The following is a 14751-nucleotide window of genomic DNA, read 5'->3' on the forward strand; positions in this document are numbered from 1 at the left end:
GAAAAATGCTATACAGATAGTTTAGGCCTTGATGGAAGCAGAGGAAAGGTGTACACCCAGGATGTAGAGGAGGAAGCTCCTTAGATAGTGGGCTTACATATCTGGATGATCAGACATGGAATTTTTTTAATACATGGCCATATTAAGGAATATCCCACTATGCACTGGGATTTTATTTACAGGAAGGGGTATAAGCAAGGAGCTCATGAACTGTTATCTAGGCTTAGGAATTTTTCCTTCTATTTAAGTTTTTTAGTTATTCATTTGCAAAAGAAAATGTATTGCAAGAAAGTTTTAATCTTTGATGGAAGGTTGTTTTGCAGACTGTATGGACTGGGTAGACACACTCGTTTGGACTGATGTTTGGCTCACATATGTATATGTGTATATATATATATATATATATATATATATATATATATATATATATTGCAATAAATGGTTTGATACTAAAAAAATATGAATAAAATCTGCAATAAAAGAAAAAACTCCGAGTATGCAACAGAACTAAAGACTCCCACACCAAGGAAACTGTTAAAAATTTAACTAAGAATTCTAAAAAGACTATTAGACCTACTGAGGCAGCAAGGCTGGCATCTGATGCAAAGGAGAATTATAACCTTTTTTTTTTTAGTTATGTGAAAAAAACTAAGAAACAGTCAAAAAATGTACAGAACTCAAGAACTCATAGTAAATGGTGCAACCTACTCATACCCAGTGGACATCACCAATATACCAGCAAATAAAGTCAGGGCAAATTTCATTCCTGAGCCGTCTGTTCAAAGCTCTACAATGCCTACATCTCTCAACACCATCCCCCATCACCACTAAAGAACATGCACTGAAAGTGCTATCCAAAACTAAGAACGTATCCCTCCCTAGGACTGGATACTATGCCAGACTGTTGTTAAACAGTGATAAACATGTCCTGGTGGCACCTTTAACCTGAGCCTAGCTCCATGTTCAGTACGAGAAGTATGGTGTACAGAACTGGAGATGCCACTTACCATACAACTAACCCTGAAACTATAGGCCCTTCAGCCAGAGTCTCATTTGTAAGGCTACATTATAAAAAAAAAAAAAACTTGATTAATATAAACATTAAAAATCTCATCAGGCTAAATCTGCAGCAATTTGCTCTTGTAAAGAGAAGATCATGTCTAATAAACAAGGTAAACTTCTTCAAAAAAATGACACAAGCTGTTGAGAGTGATCAAACTATACCTACCTTGATTAGGCCAAAGCATTTGATGCCATCCCCTATGCCAGCATAATTAAACTAAATGCATTACAGACAACCCCCAATGTGGTAAGATGGACAGCAAATTGGCTAAACCTCTGAATCCACTTGTTGTGGGTGGCAGGGGCAGCATCACAAAATATGATGGAGGTCCATGGTGTCCTTCACGGCTCAGTGCTGGGACTGCTTTTGTTCAGCATTTACTCTTCTGACCTACAGACTAAAAAACAAGACTTATGGCTAGCCACATTAGAAGATGACTACAAACTGGGAGTCATTGCCTAATCTGCCTCTGACACAGAATACCTCCAACAGGAGATTGCACTTAAGTGCTCAGTGTATTGAAAATGGGCTAAATTAAATACTTCAAATGCAGCATTGGTACATCTGGCATACAAAAAACATCTCCCCAGCATACAGCATTGACAGTACCCCACTTAAAAAGGAAAATGCAGATACCTGAGAACTTGGGTTGCAATTCCCTCTCTTCTGACCATCACGTACCAATGGTTTTCAAGAAATCCTTCTACTTTGTGCAGCTGATACCAAGGGAATATCATCTGAGTATAAAGATGTAACTGACCCCATGAATTCAGCACTGATCAGAACAATTACAGACTACAATGCACCTCACAGGGACATATCAAATAGTTGATAAGACCCTCCAAGGTTACCAACAAAAATGATCAAAGGCTTACAATTCCTAAGCTAACAGAAAAGACTAGAAACACTGTCTGTTTTTTCTGTGTCTTACAGGTACCTCAGAGTAGACCTACGCATCGCCTTCTGATAGAGTAACGTCCCAGCAGTCCACGATCTCTTGAATCTTCACAAATCAAGCAGTCCCCCAAACAGCAGAACAAGGGATCTAAACCTGTTTTAGAAGACCAGTAAAACAAGGTGGAGAGACACATCCTTTACTCAGCATGTCCCTCACCTCTGGCACATTCTCCACTATAGATAAATCAGTGTGATACACTACCTCCCTTCAAATGGGACCTAGATAATTGGATAGGTATTCACAAATTCACCCCAGGCTTGACAGCTGCAAGACTCAGTAGCCTTGATCTTCCTATGATTCATACTATAAGACCACAATTCACACTATCAGACTGAATGTCAGACTCAGAATCATTGTCTTTAGCAACAAAAAGGAAATAGCATTGCTCAGACTTCATTTGATATCTTGAAGGAAATGAATGGGGTACGCTGAAATACTGGACATCATTTCTAAAAAAAAGGAGGACCAATTCTCTTCCCGGAAGTCACAGCACAGATATTTTCATTTCAGAAACTGCTGTGAGCTGGAACTATGAAGAATAAAGTACAGCTGTGTGAGAACTTACCATAACAGTAGATGTCCTACTGATCACTTCTGCAGTATTCTTAACAGATGGGTTGTAGCTTGCTGACATCTGTCCGGGGTACCAAAGCTTTACCTTCCTACAACGTACTTCTGGATGATGACCTCAACTCATCAGCATAGGATATAAAGTCGGATGTACATAAGACATCCTCAGATTATCTCCAAGCCACCAGCAGCCTGAAGAAAACCGAGGAAGGAGGCTGGTCAGCTAGGAGGAGCTTAGTTTGAAAAAGGTATGCAGATTCTCTCCCAGAAAGGCTGTAATATCCTAGGATAATGAGTGTATGTCTGTGAGTGTAAGGCATAGTGTTTGTGCCAACAGAAAGGGAAAAGAAGAGAAGGGAGATAAGGTGGGAGGGAAGGAATACTGCAACTTTTGGATTAAGCACTTGGGCTCAGACCAGTTGTTTTACATTAGGAAGGTTTGTGGCCTGCACTGTGGTGGCAGGACAGGTAGCTTACATCCTTCTAAGTTGGGAACTGCTGATTGAGGGCTCACTGTCTGTTATTCTAAAAGTGTATTAGTTCTGGTTTAAGCACTTGGGCTTCAGGCCAGTTATTTTACATTTAAGAAGGTTCGTGGTCTGCACTCTTGTAGGAGGAGAGGCTGGACTCTGCCCTTCTGTGCTGGGAATTTCTGGTTAAAGGCTTATAGTGCCTGCATGTTTGAAATGTTTCTTACTAAACTGGTACACCTTGTTTGCTGTAGCATAGACTAGATCCAGGCCTGCTGAATCTAGCTTTGTTTGTATAACTTGAGTACTAATCCAGGCATTCTTTAAAGTATTCAATTGTATTTATTACTGCTTGGTAGTAACTTGATTAAAGTATACCTATCATTCTAAGTCTTTTGGATTAAGCACTTGGGCTCAGACCAGTTGTTTTACATTAGGAAGGTTTGTGGCCTGCACTGTGGTGGCAGGACAGGTAGCTTACATCCTTCTAAGTTGGGAACTGCTGACTGAGGGCTCAGTGTCTGTTATTCTAAAAGTGTATTAGTTCTGGTTTAAGCACTTGGGCTTCAGGCCAGTTATTTTACATTAAGAAGGTTCGTGGTCTGCACTCTTGTGGGAGGAGAGGCTGGACTCTGCCCTTCTGAGCTGGGAATTTCCGGTTAAAGGCTTATAGTGCCTGCATATTTGAACTGTTTCTTACTGGAATTGGTACACCTTGTTTGCTGTAGCATAGACTAGATCCAGGCCTGCTGAATCTAGCTTTGTTTGTATGCTTGTTATTTCCCTGAAACGCTAATTCCACCTAAAACGCGGCTTTTCAGCGCTTCTGTGGATCCCTAGTGACATCTGCATTGCTTACTGTACTTATTTCCTTGTTTCACTTGAAAGAAAGTTACTGTTTGTCATTTTCGCATTTAAGTTACCTGGCACTTGCTCAATAAAGCAATTATATAAGTCAGCACTAAAAAATTAAAAGCACTACACCCTCACAAACTCCCCTTGAGTACCTTGTTTCCCATTGGCCCTTTTTTTCAATTATAAAGGAATTCCCAATACTATTCTAGCATGTCCAAAGGTCAGTTGTCAATCTCCTCTCCGGTCCAGCTGGTGAATCTGGGAATCTTGAGGCAATGTTACAACTATCTCATGTACACAGACAACCCTCTCCTCCTCCCAACAAATTCCAACACATGTGAGAGATGCAACCATATAGCCAAACTGGAGGCTAAGCTCTCTCAACTCAGTACTGGCGAAAGCTGTCAGGAGGAGAAGGAAACCACACTTACTACAATTCCAGTCTCACATAGACCTACCACGACAGCAAACCAAACACATAAACACACAAAAACATACTTGGAGGCTCTAAATAAAAATCTGCCTAAGCAGCAGAGACCTCCAAAGCAGACACCCAAGCAACCGCTACCCCAAAAAAAAACACGTGCAACACATAGCTCACAAAGCCAGTGTGCCGAACAGTCACAGCCCTTAAGGCTAAACAACACACCTGATACACTTGTAATAGGTGACTCTATAGTCAGGCACACTGACATCCCGCTCACCAGGCTGAACAAGGAGACGGTCACGGTGAGCTGCCTGTCAGGTGCTAGGATCCGCCACATAACACAAGCACTCAGGTCACTCCAAGGCAAGTACAAATATGACTCAGTCATTGTCCATGCTGGTGTGAATGACCTGAGACGTACCTCCCTGGACTACATGAAAAGAGACATAGAGGAGCTCTCTGAGCATGTGGGCCAGGCCGGTATGACCCTGACCTTGAGTAGCATCTTACCCTCACCAAGAATGATGCCACAATATGAAGACAAGATGATCAATTTCAACAATTGGCTTAAGTATTGGTGTCATTCAAAGAGGATTCAATGCCTGTCAGCCTGGGATGACATGCTCGACAGGCCACGATGCTTCGCTAGGGACGGCTTGCACCTGTCACCCCTGGGCTTTCGGATATTGGCAAAGGCTCTTGCTACCCCCATAGTGCCTTTTTTAGGCAAGGCTCAAAAGACAAACCCACCTCCATAGGTATCACAAGGGATAAGAAACTAAGAGTAATGCTACTCAACGCCAGAAGTCTAAACCTCAAGATGCATGCACTCGAAACTCTCCTTAGCATGGAGAACATCGATATCTGTGCAGTAACAGAAACCTGGTTCAAGGCTCCCGAGAGCACCCCAGCACTACCAGGTTATACCTCATACCATGCTTTTCGGCCCTAAAACTTGGACCGAACCAGAAAAGGAGGGGGAGTATCAATATTCGTCAAAGATACCCACACCTCCAGGTTGGTGGCACAGCACAAAGCATCAGAGACTATCCACGTACAACTAACAGTGGGTAAAACTGCCTTCCAGTTTATAGCCTGCTACAGACCACCCTCCCAAACCCAGGAACCCCACTCGGCCTTCCTGAGAACACTGAAAATATGAAGGTCTCTCCAAACACCATTATATTGGGTGACTTCAACTACCCAAACATAGACTGGGAGCATTACTCTAGCTCCAACACCCTAGCACAAAGGTTCCTAGAATTTATAAACTCAAATGCTATGGAACAACTTGTTACCACTCCCACAAGAGGGGAAAACATACTGGACCTGATCATCACCAACATGGGGACTCTATGCTCCAGACCAGAAGTGTATCCCTCACTGGTAAGATCAGACCATAAACTAATCTCACTGGATATTCACATCCCGACTCCACCCCCTGCCCAGAAAACAACAGTGAAAAACTTCTCTAAAGCAAATTTCACACTCCTCAAAACTGAGGTGGAATCCTTCAAAGCCCCCGGGCCTGTGGAAAATACAGCCCAGACCGCAGAATCCTTTATAAACATATTCTATGAACACCTTCAGGAATGCATGGATCATGCAATCCCAAATAAAACCAAGACCCAATCCTCCAAAGGCAGACGTCCTGTCTGGTGGACCCCAGCCATAAACAAACTATACAATAGAAGGAGGAAGCTACTACATGATAGAGCAAAATCCCAAAAAGGGAAGGCATCTCTGATCAGTGTTAGCAAAAAACTACGGGCACTCATAAAATCGTCTAAGGCCAGCTTCGAGAGAAAAATTGCACAGGACACTAAGGATAATCACAAGGCTTTCTTTAGTTATGTTAGGAACCTGGGTGGGAATTCCCAGATATGCTCAGAATTAGTCTAAAATGACAAAAAATACACCTAACCCACAGACATTGCCAACATCCTAGCTGACAGGTTCAGCGTAAACTTCTCCCCCCCTCCCCACCAAAAGGGCAAATATCTATCCCAGCAGAGTGCTGCCCCCCTGACATCTCAGATGCTCAGGTAAGAGCCGCCCTCTCCAAAGCAAAAAACACAGCATCAATGGGACCAGACGGTGTCCCGGGCTGCGTCCTACATGAACTCCAAGAAGAGCTAAACCCAAACATAAAACTACTGTTCAATCTCAGCCTTACCACAGGATATGTACCCAAAGAGTGGCATACAGCAACAGTGGTCCCTCTCCACAAAGGTGGTGCCTCAACGGATCCTGGAAACTATCGCCCCATAAGCCTGACTAGCTTGGTCTGCAAAGCTATGGAAAGGATCATTATGGACCTCATAAAAAAAGATATTGGGGACCTACAGACACTGGATCCTACCCAGTTCGGCTTTGTTAAGGGCAGATCCTGCCTCTTAAACCTGGTCGATTTCTTTGAAACAGTCACCAAGGCCACTTACGAGGGGAAGGTGGTCCACACAGCCTACCTGGACCTCGCAAAAGCCTTCGATACAATACCCCACTCGGGCATTATAGATAAGCTCACCAGCTTAAATATAAACCCCTATGTCACTAGATGGGTTGCAAACTGGCTCAAGGACAGAACCCACATGGTTAGAATTGGTGGAGCCATGTCAGACTCCAAACCAGTTACAAGTGTTGTCCCACAAGGCTCAGTCCTGGGACCTCTCCTGTTCGGTATATATTTCTCGGAGGTACAGGCCAACACTGAAGGACTGTGGCTGACCAAGTTCGCAGATGACTGCAAACTGGGCACTATAATCGACTCTCCAGCCGACACAAGCATCCTCCAAAAGGGCCTCATAGAAACAGACAACTGGTGCCAGAGCCATGGCCTCAAGCTAAATGCCAAAAAGTGTATAGTCATCCCCTTTGGCAAAAACAAAGTGCCCACAAATTACCACATAGGTGGTAATCCATTAAGTACAGAAGAAGTAATTAGGGACCTGGGGACCCAAGTTGATAGCAATCTCTCATTTGACAACCACGTGGCCAAAGTGGTTAGAAAAACATTTTATATAGCCCACCTAATCATGAAGCGATTCACATCTAGATCAGGGGAGGTCATCGTGCCTCTTTACTCATCCCTCATCAGGCCCATAATTGAGTACAATGCCCCTTTTGGGATGTACCTTACCAGACACCTGCAGGAACTGGAAAGACCCCAAAAGTACCTCACCAAGAGGATCAAAGGGCTCAAACAGATGCCATATGCTGCCTGGTTAAAGAAACTCCAGCTCTACTCAGTGGCATACCGCCTGCTCAGAGGCGATCTGTGCCGGACGTATAAAGCCATGTCCAGCCCGGAATTAATGGACATGCTGCACCTCAGAAAATCCAAATCCCATCGAGCTACGTGCTCGAGAGACTTGAACCTCAGCACTGAAATAAATAGGACATGCTGGAGGGACAGATTCATAACCCAGAGGCTCCCTTCACTCTGGAATAAAATCCCAGTCCAGGTTAGGCAGAGTCCCTCATTGACTCTCTTCAAGAGGAATCTTGATGAATGGATGGGGGATCGTAGGTTTACCCTGGGTATCACTTCTGTGTCACTGTTAGACAGAGGCACAGTATACTAACCTCGAAAAAGGGCATAGCAAAATTAATTTAAAATGGGTGGCGAAAGCCAAACACACTCTGGCTAGGCTTACAAATGCCCTAGGGCAGATAGCCTAGTATGAACCTATGAACCTCCTAACTCCTAACAATGTGGACATCCTATAAAAGGGCCTCATGGAGACAGATGCCTGGTGTCAAAGCCATGGCCTAAAGCTCAATGCCAAAAAGTGCACTGTCATCCCCTTTTGGTAAAAACTCTGTACCCATGAACTACCACATAGGTGGTAGCCTACTTAGCACCGAAAGTGTGATAAGAGACATTGGGACACAGGTGGACAGTAGTCTCTCCTTTGATAATCACATCACCACAGTGGCCAGGAAATCTTTCTACGTGGCACACCTCATCACAAAAGGTTTCTCATCCAGAAAAAAAAGAGGTCACCGTTACCCTCTACTCATCACTCATTAGACCAATTATAGAGTACAGCACCCCTTTTGGTATGTACCTCACAAGACATCTACAACTGGAGAGGCCACAGAAATACCTCACAAAGAGGATAACTGGACTCAAACAGATGCCCTACGCAGATCGTCTCAAAAAACTCCAGCTTTACTCCATAGCATATCGCCTACTCAGAGGATATCTCTGCCTAACATACAAAGCTATGTCAAACCCAGAGCTGTTGGACATGCTCCACTTAAAGAAATCCCAATCCCTCCAAGCTACAAGCTGTAGGGACCTAAATCTTGTCACAACAATAAACAGAACATGCTAGAGGGATAGATTCCTGTCCCAGAGACTTCCCATACTCTGGAACAGACCACCTATCTATGTCAAACAGAGCTCCTCATTAGCACTCTTCAAGAAAAATTTTGATGATTGGATGGGAAATAGGAAATTCAACCTGGGGATCACTTCTGTGGCTCTGCTCGACAGGGGCACAGGAAAATAATTTTCTTGGGTGGCGAAAGCCAGGGTACCTTTTTGGCTAGGCTTATATAGGCCCTAGGGCCAATAGCCTAGTACCTACCTATGAACCTATGAACAGTGACCAGTAAGACTTCGACTGTTCACCTAGGTTCTTACACAACTGTACTATGTCCTGACTGAGTCACTATTGCAATATTCTTAACAGATGGGTGACTCCCACAGCTGTACAGAGAGAAGGGTGGCAGGCTTAAAAAGAAGAAGAAGATGAACAGTCCAAGAGGCCAGGCAGAATAGTTCTGGAAAACACTGTCATGGACCTGGAGAAATCATCTAGCTTGTAGTGTTTTGTGAAAATGTGAACAGATGACCAGGTAGCTTCTTCTTTAAATGGACCTGGTGTCCACCCCCCTCCTTGTCGAAGGCACCTGACGAGGCCATTGCTCGAGTGGAATGTGCTTTTGCCCACGTGGGTAAAGGCTTTGCATGGTGACAGTAGCAGAAGCAAACACCCTTTGAGATCCAGGAAGCAATAGTCTGTTTGAAAATTGGTTGTACTAACCTGGAATTCATAAATCAGACGAACAACTGATCTGTTTTTCTGATATTCTAGTTTATCCAGGGAAAACCTCAGTTGTCTATGATTGTTTGAACAGTATAATATTCTTTCCCCCTTATTTTGGGGATTGGAGAAGAAAGGTAGGCAGACTGATTGCCTAGTTATGGGTTAGCTCGCTAACCATTTTTTGGCATGAAAGGACTGACCCTGAGGCTTACTCTGTCTTTGTGTAAGGTAAGGAAGGGTGGAAACGCCACAACAATTTGGGAGTTCTGAGACCCTCCGGGCTGAAGTCAGGGCAGGAGGAGCACTGTTTTCCAAGTGCAGAATTTAAGAATAGCCAAAGCAGCAGGTTCAAAAGAGGGTAACGTGAGTTTTTCCAAAACAAAAATTAAGGTCCAATGATTGGCTCCTAGCAAGAAGCAAAGGAGACTCCTGGAGCATTTGTCCATTTTAATGTGGTTATACGCATCCCGGAGGTCTATCGAGCACATCCAAACATCCTCTCATAAAAAAGGGAGAATGGACTGAGTAGTGACCATGCGGAATTTGGTTTGAACCACTGACTTGTTTAGATGGCTGAGATCCAGAATGGGTCTCCAGTCCCTGGTCTTTTTTGGCACCAAAAAGAATCTTGAGTAAAAACCGGATCTGCATTGGTCTGGGGGGTACTGGTTGGATGGCTCTTTTTGACACAGCTTTCTTATCTCTGAAGCCGCTTCTTCCCTTTGACTGGGTGGAACATCGGGAAGGTGCTTTGTAGGTTTTGGACTTGATGTTAGAGGGATGTAATAGCCTCTGGAGATTATTCTCTGCACCCACCGATCTTTTGTAATGGAGGTCCAATGGTGAGGCAACAGACTTTCTTGGGGGATAAAGGTGCAACACTCCTCTCTGGTGTGTCTTGTAAGGATTAGAATACTGTCATCCAAAGGGTTAGACTGAATGGGGTCATACTGGAATGTAGGAGCTGCCCTTCCTGTTGAGTGATTAGATATTGTTTAGGGGGATTCTCCATTCATTTCCTTTGATAGGTAAAACAAGAGTGAGAGCCAGTGTTGCCTTGGCCAGAAAGGTGCCAGAAGCAGGAGTTTTGGAGATTTCTTCTGGACCTTGAGTAGAAGCCTTGGCAGCAGAGGCAGAAGGTGCTATACATAAAGGAACTTCCCCATCCATTGGAATGATCTGTCTTCCAGCCTAGAGGTGATGGGTTTCTTGTGCAGAGAAGTGGGAGTAGGTGATGCTTGAGGGAAGCAAATAGGTCTACCTGGGGAGTCCACTCATCTGAGAGTTATGGATTTGAAAACCTCGGTGTTCAGGGACCATTCATGAGGGTCCTCCATGTCCCTGCTTAGGCAGCCTGCCAATATGCTCTGCTGACAGGAAATATATGTTGCAGTAAGTGTAAGACTCTGGTAACAGGCTAGAAGCCAGACTTCCTGTGCCAGCCTGCACATGGGGTAGGATCTTGTGCCTTCCTACTTGTTTATGTACCACAACACCGTGATGTTGACCATGTGCACCAGCAGAGTGTCTGGTTTCCAAAGATGTGAAAATGTCTTTAAGACTTGTAGAAGTGCCCTTATTTCCTTTAAGTTGATCTATTTTTTTTCATTACACAGACAGGCCACTCACCTTGGACTCTGTGGTCTTCTGTCCAAGCCCCCCCATGCCCTGTCTGAAGCATCTGTAAACAGGGCTTGTTGGTGTGGGACTGAAATAAATGGAAGACCTGAGTTGAATGTAACATGGTTGCACCACCAAAGGAGCTCATTTTTGATGGAAGAAGAAGAGGAATGTGGGTATAGAGAGGGTGAAAGTGCTTGGACCCACTGACTTTAGATACCACTGTATTTTCCTCATGTGTAGTCTGGTGAGGGGCAGCATAGGGATGGCGGCAACCATAAGTCCCAGGGACCTGAGAGCTTGTCTAGCCCAGCAATGATCCTCACTGGGTAGCATTAAGAACTTGTTGACTAAGGAGTTGATCTTCTCTTGAAGAATAGAGGCATGCATGGCAGACATGTCCAGGCTGCATCCCAGAAAGGGATCAGTTGTTGGATGGGAATGACCTGTGAATTTTTGTAATTGATGGTGAACCCCAGGAGGGTCAAAAGTTACAGCGTGTAATGAAGATGCTTTAGAAGTGTGTGCCCTGGATAAAGCCTGGAGCAGAAGGTCGACCATATAAGGGACATTTTGTTTGCCCTGAGTGCATCAGAAAGCCACTACTAGGGCCAGACACTGGGTAAAAACCCTCGGAGCTGTAGAAAGATCAAACTGAAAATGCAATGACCCAGTAAAGAACCTGAGACATTTTCTGCAGGAAGGATGGATAGGAATATGAAGAAAAGTATCCTTTAGGTCTAAGCATACCAGAAAAGCTTGAGGAAGTAGGAAGGATAGAAGAACTTGCAAAGGCAGCAACTCTTAGAAAGGTGACTAGCTGAGAGAGGTCCAGGATAGGTCTCCAGTGGCCCTCTTTCTTTGGAACAACATAGAACCTTGAGTAAAATCCCTTTCCTAAATAGGAAGGGGGGACCTATTCTACGGCTCCCTGGGGCAACAAGTATTGGATGATAGGGTCTAGGACATGTTTCTGATTGGGAGGAGAAGGGCTATTCCCCCCAGGAGTTGGGCTGCTTTCCCAAGACATAGTGTAACTCTCCTTGGTAAAGCTTAAGACCCACATTTCAGAAATTATTGCTTCTCAGAACAGAAAAGAAAGAGAGAGAGTCTTTTTCAGAGGGAAGTGGAGTGGTAGAGTTTGGAGAAGGAGATGGGTGGAATACTGTCACAGAGGTCTACTACCAAACTTAGGCATCACAGAAGGAGTATCACTCACAGATTTTTCTAGGAATCTTTTGTTAGGAATTTTCCTTTACCTATAACTTGTTCTAGGATCTCTCTCCCTTGTCAAGGAGGTAGAGTTTGCTGGATAAATTCTATGGTACCTGGCAACTGTACAGAGCAAAATCTGATGGCAGTCTTTCACTGTTTTGCCATGTTCCTGCAAAGCCTTGGAAAGACTGGTAGCTTGTAAGCCAAAAAGAAGGTTATCGAGGGGGGGGGGGGGGTCTACAAAGTTTGATTTGAAATCTTCTAGAATAGGCTGGCCTCATAGACAGGCATACTATCTGATCTGTCAGCCAGTATTAGCTGCCCTGGAAGAGGCATCCACAGCAACACAGCTGCATTATATTCTGTGCCTGGCTATTTGAGAAGCCTGGGCCACAAAGGACTGCATATGCTGATTTGACTGTGGTGTCTGGGCTCTGTGATGGTCTTGCTTAAGGACTGCAGCACACACAGTAAGTATATGATCATTTAAGTTTGGTAGTTTATAGCTCTGAAAGCTCAAGCAGAGGAAGCATACACTTTCTTACCCCATCTATCCATTGCTCGACTTGTCCTTATCCCTGGGGAGAATATTAGTGCCAGGAAGCAGCTTGGAATGTTTGTCTAAGGCCAGGAAAAGTCAGCTGGATCTGTCACAGGGTTTTTTGTACAGGTACTTTAGCTCATCAGGAAGTCTGTAGAACTGTCTGGCCTTTTGGAGCAGAAGGCTGAGAATCAGGTGCCAAAGAGTTGGCTTGAAATGCATCCAAGTAAGTATCTAGCACTGGGGAAACTGGAGGGGGAGCTGGAATGCCCATCTCTAATAAGCTTAACTATCTCTTTTGCACATCAGACACCTGTCTAGACTGCCATTCAAAAGTATTCATCATGTTGAAGAACTCTTAAAGGGGGGAAATCTGGAGTGAGAGACTCTCCTCCATATGAGAAAATCTGTTCAGGATGGTGCAACTAGGAAGAGTAGTCAAGACAGTGGTCAGAATCCCTGCCTGGTTCTTCATCAGAGGAGGAAGGATCTAATGCCTGTTTGTATGGTGTGGCCTGAGAAGGCTGTGTCACAAAGGAAGGTGACTTTAGAGACATGACTGTCTTGAACAACCCCAGAGAAAATTAATCCATTCTTTCTCCCTAGACGTAGAAGGGGACATCAAGTGCTTATGTTTTTGCTTTTTCTTCTTTGGGGTGACGTCTGCCTGAAGCAACTTAGGGGGTTCTGTGGCTTGGAACATCTCTATCAAGGTACCAGGAATCTCTTAATGCACAAGGATCTGAGGAACTCCAAGGGCTCTCCAAGATAATGATTTGAGATTCGTCAGAGGAGCCTGTCATCTGCAAGGCCTCAGGAGCCATACTGGCCTCCATCTGGGTTGCGGTAAAGGGCTTGTGACAACACGACTGATGTACCACAGATTCAACCACCATAGTGGGCAAATCCATTTCTGAGACGATGAAAGGAGAATCCTCTCTGGGTCTTTTAATTTTTTTTTTCTTAAGCAGGAGGCTGACTTTAAACATGGAGTGGGCCAAGCGTTTCAGACATTGGGTCTCGAGGACAGTATTAAGTGTGGACAGCCTACACAGTAGGGTTTTATGAACAAATGACTGACAGATAGAGCAGGATTTATAGTCATGTTCAGGGTCTAAACAGAAAAGGCATTTAGTGTGTCTTTGTATGAAATGGGTCTACCGCAATTGAATTTACCCTACTAGCTGACATCTAAAAATAATTGGCAAAACAGTCACAAGTTTAGAAAGGCAGGATCCCCAGCTGGGCACTTATCTTTTCCAACAAGCAAAGATAAAGCATTGAGTGACCAATCACAGTCCGTCTGGTACAATGACATGCATTCTTCTTCTTCTGGCATCTTCTGGTGGACCTCTGCTCTAGTGCTTCCTGTCCTTGGGAAGCTACCAAAATCCTATCCAGCTTTTTTTGGAATTAGTTGCACTACAAAGGTTGAATCAGATGAAAATAGACATCGGATCAAAAGTTTAAGGACCTTTCTCAGATCAGAAATGTGCTAAACAGGTCTGCTATTTAGCTGATTTTAGAGAGTAACTGTGATGCATGCACTGCATACATGTTATGTCTGACTTCACAGATATCTCTGATAACTCCTAGGGTGGGAAGAATTCCAAGCAACACATATACCTAGGAAGTAATAACCAAAAGGTAACCTAAAGACCAAAAAGTTGACTGGTCATCAAGCATCAAAAATCCAAATTCTGGACCATGGATCAGAAGCAACCTATGGAGCCACCAGCAAGCAAAGGATCATAAAACATGGGCCTGCAAAGAGGCAGAAAGTACAGTTGGTGACATCACTTATTGAGCTGAAGGACTACACCCCCAAATGTACAGATCACTCTAGGATCCAGACAAAAGTTCCACTCTAGCTAAGGTAGAGGGTGTGGTGCAAGATTAGACAGTTAAAAAACAACCTGCCACTGTAACCAGACCACTGCAAGAACAGAGGACCACATTCTCCCTTCCACAGCCA

The 14751-nt window shown here is 44.2% G+C and overlaps 1 protein-coding gene across 7 annotated transcripts in view; it reads right to left on the bottom strand.

Annotated features, from left to right (window-relative positions):
• LOC122815888 (ankyrin repeat domain-containing protein 26-like) overlaps window positions 1-14751 on the bottom strand; it is a 2190206-nt gene that overhangs the window by 1802005 nt on the left and 373450 nt on the right. The gene's annotated exons all lie outside the window — the stretch shown is intronic.

Source organism: Protopterus annectens, chromosome 11.part0 (genome assembly GCF_019279795.1).
Source record: "Protopterus annectens isolate FY-2018-M chromosome 11.part0, PAN1.0, whole genome shotgun sequence".
Taxonomy (NCBI): domain Eukaryota; kingdom Metazoa; phylum Chordata; order Ceratodontiformes; family Protopteridae; genus Protopterus; species Protopterus annectens.